Source organism: Patella vulgata, chromosome 7, assembly GCF_932274485.2.
Source record: "Patella vulgata chromosome 7, xgPatVulg1.2, whole genome shotgun sequence".
Classification (NCBI taxonomy): Eukaryota; Metazoa; Mollusca; class Gastropoda; family Patellidae; genus Patella; species Patella vulgata.
The window spans coordinates 7,908,131-7,925,098 of NC_065885.2; the positions used below are offsets into that span (position 1 = coordinate 7,908,131).

The 16,968-nt window shown below is 36.9% G+C and overlaps 1 non-coding gene across 1 annotated transcript; it reads right to left on the reverse strand.

The window, feature by feature from the left end:
* Nucleotides 1–1,138: 1,138 nt before the first annotated feature.
* On the reverse strand, nucleotides 1,139–3,394 carry LOC126828882 (uncharacterized). Its single transcript, XR_008788831.1, has 3 exons — nucleotides 3,227–3,394; nucleotides 2,397–2,556; nucleotides 1,139–1,235 (listed from the first exon to the last, which is right to left on the reverse strand). It is a non-coding gene; the product is annotated as an uncharacterized LOC126828882 (transcript).
* Nucleotides 3,395–16,968: the final 13,574 nt, after the last annotated feature.

Genomic DNA, 16,968 nt, shown 5'->3' on the forward strand with positions numbered 1-16,968 from the left:
CTGCTAAAGACCCCTAAGCGCAAGCGAATTATTGAAATAAAATTAAACCATATGTTAGTCCCGAAATGACCTAGTTTGTGTCGAGTGGACGTTAAACCCCATTTCTCTCTTTCTCTCTCTCTCTCATATCGTACATTCACCTAACGTTATTATTCACCTAACGTTATTATTCAAATATGACATATTCGCCTAAGGTTATTTTTCATATAGCATATTCACCTAACGTTATTATTCATATAGTATATTCACCTAACGTTATTATTCAAATAGCATAAAACAATTATATTACAGAAGAACAGATATTTGGCAAAAAGTAGTCCCGGCATCATGTTACCAGGAGAGTCACCGGTCAAGTTACTGATAATCTGAAGGTCAGTGCCGCCCAGTTCTTACCTGACATGCTGCCAAACCATTATTCCAGTCTAAACTGTGAGGAGCTTTGGTTTTATGATACAATTTGGCATCGTTCAAATACGTCTGATTACCAGTAGCCTTGAACATCCAGGCACCAGCTAAACATAGTTCATCAGTATAATCATCCGAACTAAAATTAAGATTTTTATTATCAAACAAAAAGACGATTTTATTGATAATAATAACATAAAGGGCTGGTAATGTTATTTTTCTTCACAAACATAACAAACTATATGTTTTTCTTATATAAACAAATACGATATAAAAATAAAGAAATAACAAAATATACGATTTTATTAATAAAAATAACATAAAACGATATGTAATAAAAAAAAATAAGAAATAAAATATATTTTTTATATGAAAAAATAACAAAAAATTTTTTTTGTATGAAAAAGGATCCCAATAAATCTTTACGTAGAGAAATAGCAATATTTTTTTTATATAAAAACAATAACAATAACTTTACTACACACAGAAACAACAATAAAGGTTTTATATAAAACAGAAACAAAAACAAAGGTTTATATAAAACAAATAAAAATAAGTTTTTGTATGTAATAAGATAACTATAAATACTATATTTAATAAAATACGACTTATATGGAGAAAAAGAAGAAAATGATAAAAAAAAAATAACATTTCTATTAACAAAAATAAAATTTGTTTAACAATATGTCCAACGGGTATTTTATGATTTTAAAAAAAGAAGTAAGTTTATTACTTATAAAATTTAGAAGAAGGCATAATTCCTTTATAGTTGACCGCAAATTTGTACAGTGATTTAGCAGCTTCAAGAAGTTGCGCAGAATAAGCTGGATCTGGAAAACAATGAAAATGGATAAATAGCGGAAGTGCGTATGAAAAGTCATTAGTGTCAAACAAATATGACGTCAAAAATATAGTAAGTATGTATGAAGGCCCATTAGTGCCAAACAAAATTCCTCTGGAATTAAGACTTTTAAAATCAAAGCAAACCTTCAAATCCCATCTCAAAATATTTATGATCCGATATCATATGTAAAAGAAATAATAAGTGATAACTCTGGAACTAGCAACGCATTAGAAACTTTGGAATTACTTTATTCCTTTTATCATTAAAAAAAATCTTAAACATGTTCTAACAATTAATTATCTCGCTTCATTCAACGGATTACTGCCATGTTTATTTTCAACGATTTGATTATAGATTTGTTGCTGTTTATTACACAATAAACGTCCAATAGATTATATATGATATTATTGACAGGTTGATTTGTTGTTTATAACATAATTAACGTCCATTACATTATATATGATATTATGGACAGGTTTATTAAATTAAGATTATATAAAACATAGGGTAAAACATGTTTTTTCTTTTGTATATAGAAATGTCATATGCTAAAATTCGCTGTCGTGAAAAGAGAGGGTGTGTCATCTTCTCCATTCGTCATAATAAAACGTTAAAACGGTAATGGGAAAACCTTGTGTTACCTCTATAGAAGATAGCTATATAACCGTTTACCTCTAAGATAGCTATATAACCGTTTACCTCTATAGAAGATAGCTATCATTTTACCTCTATAGAAGATAGCTATGTAACTGTTTACCGCTATAGAAGTGATGGTTGACCTTGTATCTCTATAGCAGATGGCTGCATTTTACCTCTATAGAATATGGCTGACCTTGTACCTCTGTAGAAGATGGCTGACCTTTATGTTCACGTGCATTAAAAGATCTACGAGCGGTGTCTTCATTTTCGTTATGATTTAAAACGTTGTTTTAGAATTTAATTTTCAGAAGACAAAAGGTTGATGTTGAGAGTTAATTAACTCGCCCCGACCGTTCCTGGAGTTTTACGTCCATTTCCAACGGGGGTCATATCGTAGACATGTCGCCCCGATGTCATCCATATTAGTAATTGTAGCAGCCATGCGAATATTTACTACTGGTCAGTTTGGAGGTACAGCTGATTGATGTGAATTTTAGAATTGTTTTACCTGTTTTCTTAAAGGCGATGGAACCCGCAGCAAAATCTGCCGCCGTTTGCCCAGCTACGTCACTTCCTGGATTAGATGAAGATAGAGAGAAAGCTGGTCGAGCCATCGTCATATCTTCAGGTCTACCCCAGAATTTATGATCTATATCACCATCGCCAACCTAATGTCAAAGTTTAATTTCATGAATTTATATTCGATCGGGCAACACTAACCTATTGTCAAAGTTTAATTTCATGAAATTATATTCGATCGGGGGTCACGGTGGCTCGGTGAGTAAGAAGTTGGCTCGATAACCTGATAAAGTTCATCAGGATTTTCCGGTGTGGTTCCACCTTGTCAGTGGTGCAATGGATAACGTATAGTCATTCGGATGGGACGAAAACCCGAGATACCGTGTACACATTGGCGTGCACGTCATAGATCCCTTGGCAGATGGAATTCGATTTAGGAGTCGGACGTAGAGCCACTGTCCGGGCAAAATGTCTCTCAGTGCTGAACACTAGGGCGTTAAACCCCATTTCATTTCACTTCATTATATATTAGATCGGTTTCAGGGCTGTTGGGTAGGCTGTTCACATTTAAACAAAACTTCGTCACTATAAATAGTATTATTCCCAATAAAAATGAAAAATCCGATGCTGAACAACAACTGGTTCCCATCCCCACTATACATACATGTATGTATAAAACAAATACTAGCTAACAGCATAGACACGGTCAACTAGACAGCCCTTACGTACGAATAGGAAATAGGGTTTTCTATATACCATAAAACGCGCCTGGTGTTCAGGTCTGCCTAGTGTTGTAACAATTGAATAAAGGTATTTTACCTGATAATAGTAAATTTGTTTTGACGGAATCCAACATTTAAGGAAATAATCTAATTCCCATTTAACCGAATCTAAGGCCATGTTGATTTGTCCTAGAGCTGTATAAGTATCGTACCATCTCACTATACCATTTAATAAAACACGCACAGCTGATGAACCGGGAAGATTAAACTTGACCAAATCACCAGCTACAATTAAAACATATCAATCTGTATTTAATAATCAAACAACAGAGACTCTCTCTCTCTCTATCCCCCTCCCTCTCTCTTTCCCTCCCTCTGTCTCTCTCTCTCTCTCTCTCATCTATATAATTACTTACCATCATACCAGCCACCAGATAAATCCTCTCCATGATCCCCCTGATCGTTGACGGCTGAATTCCCCCGCCAGGGTATGGGGTTATTAGCAGGTAGTTTACCAGATCGTTGAGCATCGTAAAATAAGATGGATTTAGTTACAACTTCACCATAATCATACTTGGCTTTAGAACAAACACTCGCTGTAATTATATCATTTTGTTTAAATGACATTGAATATTAAAGCTGGGAATACACAACTGTATGGAATATAAACACTGTTCATTAGTAGGGGTCTCTCGATTTTATCATCACTATTATAGGGTAACGTCGCGCATTAATAAATAGTAGTTGTATTCCGTATAGAATCGTGTCCTGAAAAAAATCCGCCACTAGGTAAACCAGCAGTTGTCAGGCACGATACGCCCACATTTTGCAAGACATGCATAGAGAACAGGTGATTTTTCATACAATCAGGGGTCATAATCTAGAAAGTTATGGTCTGAAGTTTCATCAAAATCGGATAAAAATTGTGACCTCTAGAGGGTCCCCAACCCTCGTATTACATACTTTAACACAATTTGCGTACAAATAGCGGCCATTTTTTCTGGCAGTTTTATTTGGATTTTCCCGAAATTCGAATTCAACCTTCATTATGATTTTTCGTACAATCAGGAGCCATAGTCCATGAAGTTATGATCCCATGCATGCCAATATCGAAAGGGACTAAAATTGTGGCCTGTAGAGTGTCCACATACAAATGTGAACGGACACACGAACGGACGGGCGGGGACGTCGAAAATATACGTCCACATGAAAATGTTGGCGTATAGAAATAAGAAACGGTAGTTGCCTTCCATATAGATTTATTTATATCCTGTTAAATTCCGTCACTTGGTAACAATTATATAATTAGATAATTGCTTTAAACTTATCAACACAATGATATCTTTTTCAAATGACATGAAATGAAATTGAGTTTAACCAGACTAATCCTGACCTCGATACACGCCAATCGGTGTGATATATCGAAACTTTTGCCCAGGCAGTGCCGTTTAGACAACTTCTTCATTGAATACAATGATCAGCTTTCATAAGGAGAATATGGTTATAGAGTTTTATGATTTTCAAATATTTTAAAAGGACGAAATATTATTTAAGATAATTGAATTCTTACCTGTAGCCACCATATAGAACATGGACGTTAAGGCCACCAGAACTTTCATCCTGCCTGAACTGTCCAAGAAAGTAAAATGTATGTCAATGGTCGCTGATTACTCAAATAAGCTCGGAACTTTTAGAATTTAATTTTGACCATTGATATTGTGGACACAATCAATAATTATTCCAGAAGAGCAATGATCCTGTTTTAAGTATACGTGTATGTTAAGAAACGTCTACAAATGGGCCTGTATTTGATATATGTAAATATAAATATACCTTCATTTGCAGGTAAAGACCCCCTAGATTATATATTAGACTTACCTGTGGGCGTGGATCTGTGTGTTTAAAAATTCACAACAATCTACAGATGGCGATCTACTGCCTTATCTGTTCTTGTCTTTATCTATGTCTGATATATATAGAGAGATTCATTTGACCTCGTATTATTTTAGAATGTCTATGATCGTCTCTACAGGCACTTCTTTATTCTTGCACCTGTTATCTCACGTCTCGTCCTGTTATCTATTGTCTTCTGTACATATATATAAAAACCTAATTATCCCTTTTTTGCCACTGTAAATATTTCATTATGTACATATGAGATGTAATTGTCTGCAATATCACCTCGGTGGAAGCGGACGTTAAATAAAGCTATTTCACACACACACACACACACACCCACACACATACATTGTTTTTAATTCATAGCGCCTTCGGTATAAAACTGTTCTACTTTTTATTCTTAACCGTCAACCACACCGTGTGAAAGAACACCCTCCTACAAGCCGCAACGTGACAACTTAAAGAACAGCCTGCTACAAGCCGTACCGTGTCAACTTAAAGAACAACCTCCTACAAGCCGCACCGTGTCAACTTAAAGAACAACCCAATACAAGCCTTGCCATGTCAACTTAAAGAACAACATCCTTCAAGCCGCATCGTGTCAACTTAAAGAACAACCCAATACAAGCCGCGCCATGTCAACTTAAAGAACAACCCAATACAAGCCGCGTCGTGCCAACTTAAAGAACAGCCTAATACAAACCGTACCGTGTAAACTTAAAGAACACCCTCCTGCAAGCCGCTCCGTGTCAACTTAAAGAACAACCGAATACAAGCCGCACCGTGTGAACTTAAAGAACAACCTCGTACAAGCCGCACCGTGTCAACTTAAAGAACAACCCCCGATAAGCCGCGCCGTTTCAACTTAAAGAACAACATCCTACAAGCCGCATCGTGTCAACTTAAAGACCAACCCAATACAAGCCGCTCCGTGTCAAATTAAAGAACAACCTCCTACAAGCCGCATGGTGTCAACTTAAAGAACACCCTCGTAGAAGCCGCATCGTGTCAACAAGCTAATACAAGCCAATACAAGCCGCGCCGTGTCAACTTAAAGAGCAATGTAATATATCAATCCATATAATACACCAATCGGGTGCGTGTTTAAGATTTTTAGCAGTCGGCTGGAGGGGGGATCTAGGTATTATCCGATATACTTGTATAAAATCGGAAGCTCTGGGACAATATATCTGTTCATTTAAGTGTATACACATATCAGGCTAGAGTGGTATTTCAATAAATGTAGGGGACAGATATAATCTGTGCGAGCAAGAGAGGGTCCGGGGACCCCAAAGCACCTCCGATCCCAATAGCGAGTAGTCCAATATATTGTTTAACTCTTGGGGTGAAAAACACCACAGACTCAAAACATTCTATATAGTGGAAAATCTTGTCGAAATTCTTGTGAACTGTGGTACCGCACAGGCATATAAGGGGAATCTTGTGGAACTCTTGTGGTAAAAACCACCACAGACCACCTTATGAAAATCATCCTAACTTGAAAATGTCGTAGAACTCTTGTGGTGAAAAATTCCACAAAAAGTCCTTAAACCTTGCCATAAATGTAAAATACAGCTATTTCAAACTCATAAAATTCCTCATAATATTGTAATCAAATATGGCCATGGTTAATTAGCTTTTGACGACGAGCCTGTCGCTTTTTATTTTATATATACCACCAACGATCTACGTAGAAATATAATATCAATTTATTTACATCATAATTCAAAGAATATCAAAAGTAATGATCACAAAAATACAATTTCCATTGAAACATCAAGCTTCTATTTACAAAATATCACAGATTAGCTGAAGTCGATAGAAATTATTATATTTCTTAATACACATATACAAACCTTATATACAAAATATTCTTAATGTCCTTAATTCAATAACTCAAAAACTATCAACAATTTTATCACAGAATTGCTTTGGATTTTGTATATAAATTTATATACACTCATAGATATTATATGCTATATACACTATAAAAGTAAAAACACGAAAGTTTGTCGAAATTTAAAGCCTATGGTAAAACCAAAGAGGCCTTTAATCCTTTCTAAACGCACCAAATATCAGTCCAAACGCCTCACAACATGGATCACAACAGCAGTGGACACATAGAGCCCAGAATTTCTGTAAACATCCGCAATTAATCTCCAGAACTTTGAATAAAGGAGTGACGAACCACACGTGGGTAAAGGCTATTCTAGCAAATTCACATCCCCATTCAGCAGCAATACACATACCACAACACAAGGTGGCGAGTTTATAGAAGAAATTTTTCCATATATTGAAACAGAAGAATGAAGCTCTCCAAACACAATCTATACTGTGAGCTCCTTCAGGTTCAGCTAAAACATCCTCAAATTGAACCTGAATAATAAAGAAAACATGGTCTTAAAGGCATTGCTTTCCACTAGTTTCAAAGATCTCTGTTTATATAGACAGTTTAGACTTATTGGTCTATTATCGAAAAGCCAGTCTCCATAGAATGTGCTATATTTGACACCAAAGATTGCGTTAAATTAGGAAATATTGAAACGGAAAGGCGGATAAGCGATAGGCACCGCGGAATAGTGGAAACATTGACAAATCCTAAATACAAAAAGAGTTACATGTTCAAGATTTAATGCATAAAAGTTGAAGACCGAATAGCTTATGAGCAACTGTACAATCAACCGGAATCGATATCTTGCCAGCATTTAGCGTGGGCCCCTTGCATATATTACTTTCCTTACTGGGTTCATCCAGCACTGGACTGGTCTACTCTTCCCAGAACATCTAATGTCACTTATCACATATAAAATAGTAAAAACTTACTCCAACAAAGTCGTTGATATTGTTAGGATCTCTGTTAACCATATCCAGATCAGCCATTTTGATGTCAAGTAGGTAGTCGTGGGGTTACAGGTAAAACTCAGGTAGAAATGAAAGGTAAATGATGATATGATTATTGGTATCACGAAATATATACCTTTTAACACACAACACGTGATACACACGTCTCCCTAACAACCACAACTCTACTTTCAATTTGTGTCCATAACACTATAACGTTGGATTAAAACTTTTGGTTTAGCTTTCGTAACGGTCTCCATAACGACCACGTGTTCGAGGTTAAATGAAGCATATTCAATGCGAATTATCAGATCTTTTGTGTACGTGTTAACGAAATGATCAAAATAATCTACAATCTAAAAGGGACATGTTGTTGAGGTATATTTCGGGCTCGACGTAGCTATAAATAATGGCGGATGTATGAAACTTGATTCCACTTAATAAATTTTATGTATGTGATATGTTGTTTCAATTGGTGGTGCGACCAGGGCCCTGTGTCTCGAAATCTTAACTAAAAATAAAATCCAATTTTAGTAGATACTTCAATTACTAAAATTTTGATTTTATCTTATTTAAAATTTCGTGAGACAGGCCCCAGAATTACACAATTAAATTTCGAGAGATTAACAGGAAGTCATTTTAGCGTCGTATACAATCAGTTACACGCGCTTTATCTTTAAACCGGGTCTTCGGGTTTCCACCCACAGTTAAAGATCCCTACTCCCAACCGAATTATTGAAATTAAATTGAACCATATTTTTTTCCCGAAAAGACCTAGTTTGTGTCGTGTGGACGTTAAACCCCATTGTTCTCTCCCTCTCCTAATAAAACAATTATATAAAATCGGATTGTCCCTTGAAAGAAATAATCCATATTTTCGCACATAAAGCTAACTACCCATTTCATCAACTATAGCAGGCTTTAATCTGTTCATTTGTCCAAACTTGAACCGGTAGATTGGATGTTAATGATACGATTGTCTATATCCCTTTCATTGTCGTTGGACAACAATTGTTCAGTTGGTCACATGGAGGTCATCATAATTAGCACGATTTAATTAGAAAGATTGACCACCAACAATTGATAACAGATTCCATGACAGATCGATCGATTAATTGCGATCACTGATTATCTATATCTAGAAATAAAACAATGGTATCATTTGATACCTGGATAATCTGTACAAATACCTGGAATTAATGTTTATTCCCATCAGTTGTAATTCATTGTCTACGATATCACCCTTGGACCCGTGGAAGTTGACGAACGAACGAATTCGTAATTCTTCTCAGAACTCAACCAAGAATTTGATATTTAAAAGAGAGAGAGAGGGAGATGGGGTTTAACGTCCACTCGACACAAACTAGGTCATTTCGGGACTAACACGTGGTTTAATTTTATTTCAATAATTCGCTTGCGCGTAGGGGTCTTTAGCAGTGGGGGGAAACCGGAGGACCCGGAGAAAACCCACGAGGTTGGACAGGCGACCCTACTCCTTGTCACGTACAACCGGGGAATCGAAACCACGCCAGTTGACTCAATGACAGACTTTATGGTACAACGCGCACGTGCTAACCATTCAGCCATCCAACCCGATCAACCCGAAAGCTAGGAATGCTTCATTGAATATATTTAGTTTTTGTTATAATGTGTATTACTAAACAAATTATCTACAATTATCATGAAAAAGGAAATAATTCATTTAATAATGCACTCAGGGGGATTATAAATAGTCACAGGGTCCCTGCACCACGAGGTAGAGAATACTTAGTCTCTGGAAATATCTCGAACACAAATCTCGCGCGTTTCAAAATCGCGCGGGGGTGGTAAGGTCAATTTTAACAGTGGGGGGAAAGCGGAGGACCCGGATACTCAAAAATGGATCAATATTGTTCAAAAATGGATCAATATCGTTCAAAAATGGATCAATATTGTTCAAAAATGGATCAATATTGTTCTCAGTTTGATTGCGCGTACAGGTCTTAAATAGTGGAAGGATAAGGGGGACCCGGAGTAAACCCACGAAGTTGGACAGGCGACCTTTCTACTTGTCACATAAAAATAGACTTCGTCATAGGTCGCGAGATGTAAATAGGGTTAGGACACGTGATTGTTGACGATTGTGGGTTAGGATTAGGGTTAAGGCTAGGTCTAGGGTTAGGATTTGTATTCATTAGCCTAACTTGTTCAGAACTCTAAGGCGTTAAACCCCATTTCATTTCATTTTTAAACGAGTACTACACTTAGACCAAATTGAGCGACATTAACTTCGCCGTCTTCGATAGCGCGGTTCGAGCACAGAAAAATTCAACACAAATTAAACATGGCTGCTACAGATTGATATACAGCCATCATCGTCCATCTGTTTAATTATCATAGCCACTGACAACAGGGTTAAATGGATATCTATGATCATTTTTAATACGTTTTGCTAGATTCCGCTATGTTAAAGACAATTCAACAAATACGATGTTCATCCTATTTAGATAGAAAATGGTTTGTTTATTTAATATTCTTTGTCTGTATTTTGATATCACTGACACAATCTGCATCAACTCGTAATCTGATTACGGTACGGATCTCTATTTCATTTCGTTTTTTTTTTTATACTTTCGATGGCCTCTACTACATGAACATCTGACCAGTTGTAATTGGAGGTCGTATCATTTGATTAGCCGACCAGCATTGATGTTTATAGTAGGATACCCACAGTTCCATGCATTGCACGCCAAAAAGTCGCTGCAACCGACCGCTTCATTGGCTAATCCCTCACAGTAACAGGAACGCGGGTTATATAACAACTCTTCCAAATGCTAGTGTAGTAAAGACAAGTAAAACGAAATTTTGAATTATAAAAAACGAAACAAAATAGGATCTGTTTTCTTAATCAGTTTGGTCAATCTGCAGCCATTAATTCAATGTATGTCAACAGTCTACAAATCCTAAACGCAAATAAATATTTTTTTTTTTTTGTCATAACATAAGTATTTATGAAATAATGTCCTTCTGCTACCGTGTTTATTAAAAGCGGTTGTAGCGCTTCGCGGATTCTTCCTTACGGTCACGCGCTGTCCGATTTATCATTGCTGAACGATAAACAAAAACAAATTCATATCAACCACCGAGTTATCACCCATTTTCATTTTTAATTCATGTCTTTACAGTTGTTAAGCTCTAACTAATAAACTCGACATTTGGCTAATCTTATTAATATATTATTATTGTACAGGTTTTGTGTGCGAGTGATTGGAACTAATTGGTACAGGTTGCTATGAATAAACCCTAATCAGGGTTATATAATTGCCCCTTAGAGCAATGAAATTACTGGACTGCATGTTGTTTACGTGTTTTTGTTGTAGCATAAACCATGACAACACAACAAATATGATATACATAATATATAAAGTCCAACTACTGGTCAATATCGGCAGTTAATTTGATAATACCTTAGCTCACCTACAGCTGGACACTTCTATCACAGGACTAACATCGCCGGATAATTTCTTTCTCTTTCAACAGATTCAATCAGAACTTTTTTTCAAAATGGCTGATCTAGATATGGTTAACAGAGATCCTAATAACATCAACGATTTTGTTGGAGTAAGTTTTGAATCATACTCTTCATTTTTTAGCTTTTTTTTTCATTTCATGATTAAAATTAAGACTCCGGCAATTTTAAATATGCGGAATAGATTTTTCCATAAAAAAAAATTCTTAATTAGAGTAATGCTTCAGTCATGTCAAAAGCATTTAAAAATATTTTTTTGCAACAAATGTTCAATTTTTTTGCAACAAATGTTCAATTTTTTTGCAACAAATGTTCAATTTTTTTGCAACAAATATTCAATTTTTTTGCAACACATGTTCAATTTATAAATTCGTTCTTATAATTGCTTCGCAAATTTTCTATTTCCTAATTCGTTTAAATAATTATTTTTGTAAATTTTTAATTCTTTCTATCAATTTCTTTGTAAATTTTTGTGTAAAATGATTTTCCTAATTTGATTTAAAATTGCGATTTTCCTAATTTGATTTAAAATTCGTTCTACCAATTTCTTTGTAAATTTTCAATTTTCAATTTTCAATTCGTTATTAAAATATTTGTGTAAAGTGATTTTTCTAATTTGATTTAAAATTGTGATTTTTCTAATTTGATTTAAAATTGTGACTTTACTGTAGAAAATGTCGCATTTGAAAGAAACATTAATGCCTTGCTTCTGTTATCTGTTATATTGCATTATACTTTTCAACGGGGGAGAAGGGGGTCGGTGCCGAATGGTTAACGCGCGCGCGTTGCATCATAATGTCTGTCATTGAGTTAGCTGGCGTGGTTTCGAATTCCCGGTTGTACGTGGCAAGGAGTAGGGTCGCCTGCTAAATCTCGTAGGTTTTGTCCGATTCCAAGGTTTCCTCTAACTGCTAAAATAATGAAATAAAATTGAACAATATGTTAGCATATGTTAGTCCCGAAATGACATAGTTTGTGTCAGGTGGAAGTTAAACCGCATCTCTCTCTCTCTCTCTCTCTCTCTCTCTCTCTCTCGGATTCTTTTTTTCATTTTCTCCTTAGAATTTATTTCATTTTAGTTTAAATTTCTATTTCTAGGTTCAATTTGAAGATGTTTTAGCTGAACCTGAAGGAGCTCACAGTATAGATTGTGTATGGAAAGCCTCCTTCTTCTGTTTCAATATATGGAAAAATTTCTTCTATAAACTCGCCACCTTGTGTTGTGGTATGTGTATTGCTGCTGAATGGGGATGTGAGTTTGCTAGAATAGCCTTTACCCATATTTGGTTCGTCACCCCATTATTCAAAGTTCTGGAGATTAATTGCGGATGTTTACAGAAATTCTGGGCCCTATGTGTCCATTGTTGTTGTGATCCATGCTGTGAGGCATTTGGACTGATATTTGGTGCGTTTGGGAAAAATTAATAAAAACGGACGCCTTTTGGTCAGTTCAATACGAAACGCAACCGTCCCAAAACCATAGTATTACAAATTGTTGATTATTATTTTTAAATCATTCACAAATTTTGTGTCTATATTTATTTTATTGTTTATATAGAAAAAACATATTTCAACTATTTTCATGTACATCGGATTGATTAAGAACTTTTTTTTGTTAAAATTTTCGACGATTCTAACAACCCTATGTACTTGTAAATGAATAAATTAAAGAATCTTGTTCATTTAAAATTAATTCTCTCTTTTATTACATCCTAGACAAAGGTTGGTGGGAATAGATTTGAAGTGCCTCAATGTAAATGGCTATTATTATCTCAGACAAAGGTTGGTCGGAATAGATTTGAAGTGCCTCAATGTAGATGTTTATTACATCTCAGACAAATGGTTGGTGGGAATAGATTTGAAGTGCCTCAATGTAAATGTTTATACATGGGGCATTTTCTAGGGCATTGAAAGGTTACACCTTTGTAACCACTAGCATATGATGTGTACATTTTAAATTGTTGTTATGGTTGCATGCCTAATTTATGGATGTCCGCTCTTTTAAAGAACACCTAGGGGTTCACCGATGGAGGTTGGTGGAGGGGAGCACGAAGGGTTATGCGGCCTGTAAATGCAAAAGAGCAGTGTTTCATAAAGTCTTTTGGTAGAAGAATTGGGGCCTTATAAAAAGGATATTGGACATACTTAACGGTTTGTTTTACAGGTTTCTGACTCAGTTGATGGGGTGCGGTTGTACTGAAATATAAACCCACGAGTATAGGCAGGTTGCACAACGGTTAGATCTATTTGAAAAGGCCAACTTCAAGTTTTGTTAAAGGTCACGAGATGTAAACAGGGCTAGCACAATTCACAACCCTAACACTAGCCCTAACGCTTACCCTAACCTACAATCTCGCCAACAATCACATGCCTTAACCTTATTGACTTCTCAGCGACTTTGGACGTAATTTGAGTTGGCCTTAACGAATAGATTTAGCCGTTGCACGACACAGAAAGTTTCAGCAACCTTAAAATTGAACTTTGCAACTCGATTATCACAGCTAGACATTTCAGTTGGAAAGCGCGCGACTTGGTATTCGCGATGCTATTTTCTATCGAGGATTCTTAGAGGTCCCCAGCACGGTTAGTAACCAATCGAAATTAGTGACGAACATGTAGCGGAGTGTGGAGTTAAAGCGAGATCAAGCCTTCTATTGAAGATGATGGCACTACCAATGTAAACACCAAGACGTAACTTGGGGCAATGTACACCAGAACAACCCCGCGCTTGTCCATAAACGGTGTAAGGCCGCCGGTTTCCTCGGTTTGTCACCACTGCAAAAGATCTCTGCATGCAAGCCAATATGATTAAAACAAAGATTCTATTTCGTTTCGGTTTTTAAAGTTCAAAATTTCGTTTTACTTGTCTTTACTACACTAGGATCTGGAAAAGTTGTTATATTACAGGCGTTATGGTTAAAGTGGGGAATTAGTCAATGAAACGGTTCTTGGCGTGTGATGCACAGAACTGTTGGAAAACAACTAGAAAAGTCAACGAAGATTGAATAATCAATATCATAGGGTCAAAACCCGCTTCCAGTAAAACTTATCAGATCTTCATGTCGTGTAGGCCATCGAAAGTATATAAAAATCGAAACGAAATATAGATCTGTATTTTAATCAGATTGCATGCGAGCGAACAATTATAGCTTGTGATATTTTCAAAAAGGACCTAGATTGTTTTTATAAGACGCTTACCCACGTACCGGATGTCTCTTCTCTGACTTTCATTAACTCCGTGGGTTTTCCCCGGGTCCGAATTAAGGAAATAAATTTAAACATGTGTTAGTCCCGATATGACCTAGTTTTGTCGAGTTCACGTTAAACTCCATCTCTCTCTCTCTCTCTCTCTCTCCCTCTCTGTGACTTTCATCCAACGATCAACCCACCGACACTTACTACGATATTTTAATTCGCCACCTTAACACTGAAAACAGAGAGAGAAAAATGGGGTTTAACGTCCACTCGACGCAAACTAGGTCATTTCGGGACTAACACATGGTTCAATTTTATTTCAATAATTCGCATGCGCGTAGGGGTCTTTAGCAGTAGGAGGAAACCGGAGGACCCGGAGAAAACCCACGAGGTTGGACAGGCGACCCTACTCCTTGTCACGTACAACCGGGGCACCGAAACCCCGCCAGTTGACTCAATGACAGACCGTATGATACAATGCGCGCGTGCCAACCATTCGGCCATCCACCCCCACCCCCTAACACTGAAAAACATCAGTTAAAGATACATTATGGGAGATTCGATAACGAGTTGGCAGTTCTCACTATAATAGTTAAAAACTAGATAATGTAAAGGCAATTTGCTGAACATTTCATTGAAATTGATCCACTATGAACCGAAGACTAAGCGATTGAAATTTTCGCCCAGCCTCGATCATCATTACTAAAGTCAGTACGATCAACAGCATAGTCTCGATTATCCATTTAATCGTTAAATCGCGAAGGAAAGTTATGCAGTAAATCGGCTCATAATCCACAAAAGATCGCAGGCTAGCAATGCCATCTAGAGTTGATTATGGTCTGGATAGGTTAATTTATGTCTCATTAATAATTTAGATAACATTTCAGGCCTAAAGAAAGACTTGCAATAGACGGATTTAGCTCTTGCATAACGTATGTTTAAATGTCGGCCTATCCACAACAGTATAGAATGTGGCAAAAACGAAATACCCAATCCATAAAAAGTTATCACCCATCTACATAATTATTTGGGGGATACTCAATTGAACGTTCCGTAATTAAATTCTCTCAATTCAAAAAATAGTGTCAATCGAGTGAAAAGGAAACTTTCGGGGTACAACGCATGTGCCGACGGCATAAAAACATCTCAACCAATCATGGCAGCTGTAACATATTTGTTACTTAAAATACGTCACGATTCTACTCACACCACCTCCATATAGTGAATGGGTACAAATATTTACAGGGAGATAACTCTGTAATATGGAGGGACATTGGATGACATGAAACATCGATATGTTCAATTCAACACAGGGGCCCGGTTGGCTCAGTGAGTAAAATATTAGATAGCTAACCCGGAGGTTCCCTTGAATGCAACCACTGTTCACAGAGAAAGTCCATCGGGATTTTCTAGCGCGCCCCCCCCTCTGTGAGTGGTGCATGACTGACGGAGAGAGAGAGGGGGGGGAGAGAGAGGGAGGGAGAGGGGGAGAGAGATGTGGTTTAACGACCACTCGACTCAAACTAGGTCCTTTTGGAACTAACATATGGTTCATTTTTTTTTTTTGCTTCATTAATTCACTTGCGTGTAGGGATCTTTAGCAGTGGGAGGAAACCGGAGGACCTGGAGCAGACCCACGAGGTAGCGAAGGCGACCCTACTCCTTGTCACGTACAAGCGTGAATTCGAAACAACCCAACTTGACTCAATGACAGATTTTAGGATACAATCCGCACGCGTTAACCACCCCCACCCCCACCACCACCACCAACGACGGGAGGCCTGACAAGGGGCAACGCATAATCGTACGGATGTACGAAACAACCGATGGCGTGCACTTGAAACCCCTGCCAGTTGGAATTCGCTATAAGAATAGTCTGTAGCCCTGCTGCCAGGGCAACATGTCCCTCCTAGCATATTGCATGGCGCTTGCCCTCTCAGTAACCCAGCCGGGGCATAACAATAGGATGCTACCCCCCATGTCATTTCATTTTATAAGAGAATACAAATTAAGAACAACGAATATTGTGAATTTCTGAATATTTTATTGTATTTAGAAGTTATTATATGAGAATAGAGCGGACGGTTCCCCAGATCTGGATATGGAGACAGAAAATTTATCTTAAAACTAATATTAAGTTCGGTGGATGTAAGAGAGTTTTGTTTTAAACAGTTGCAACGGCTATCGTGTGTACTATTCCTTCTTGAAGGCCCCAAATATCAACCCGAACGCCTCACAACATGGATCACAACAACAATGGACACACAAGGCCCAGAATTTCTGTAAACATCCACAATTAATCTCCAAAACTTTGAATAATGGAGTGACGAACCACACGTGGGTAAAGGATATTCTAGCAAATTCACATCCCCATTCAGCAGCAATACACATACCAC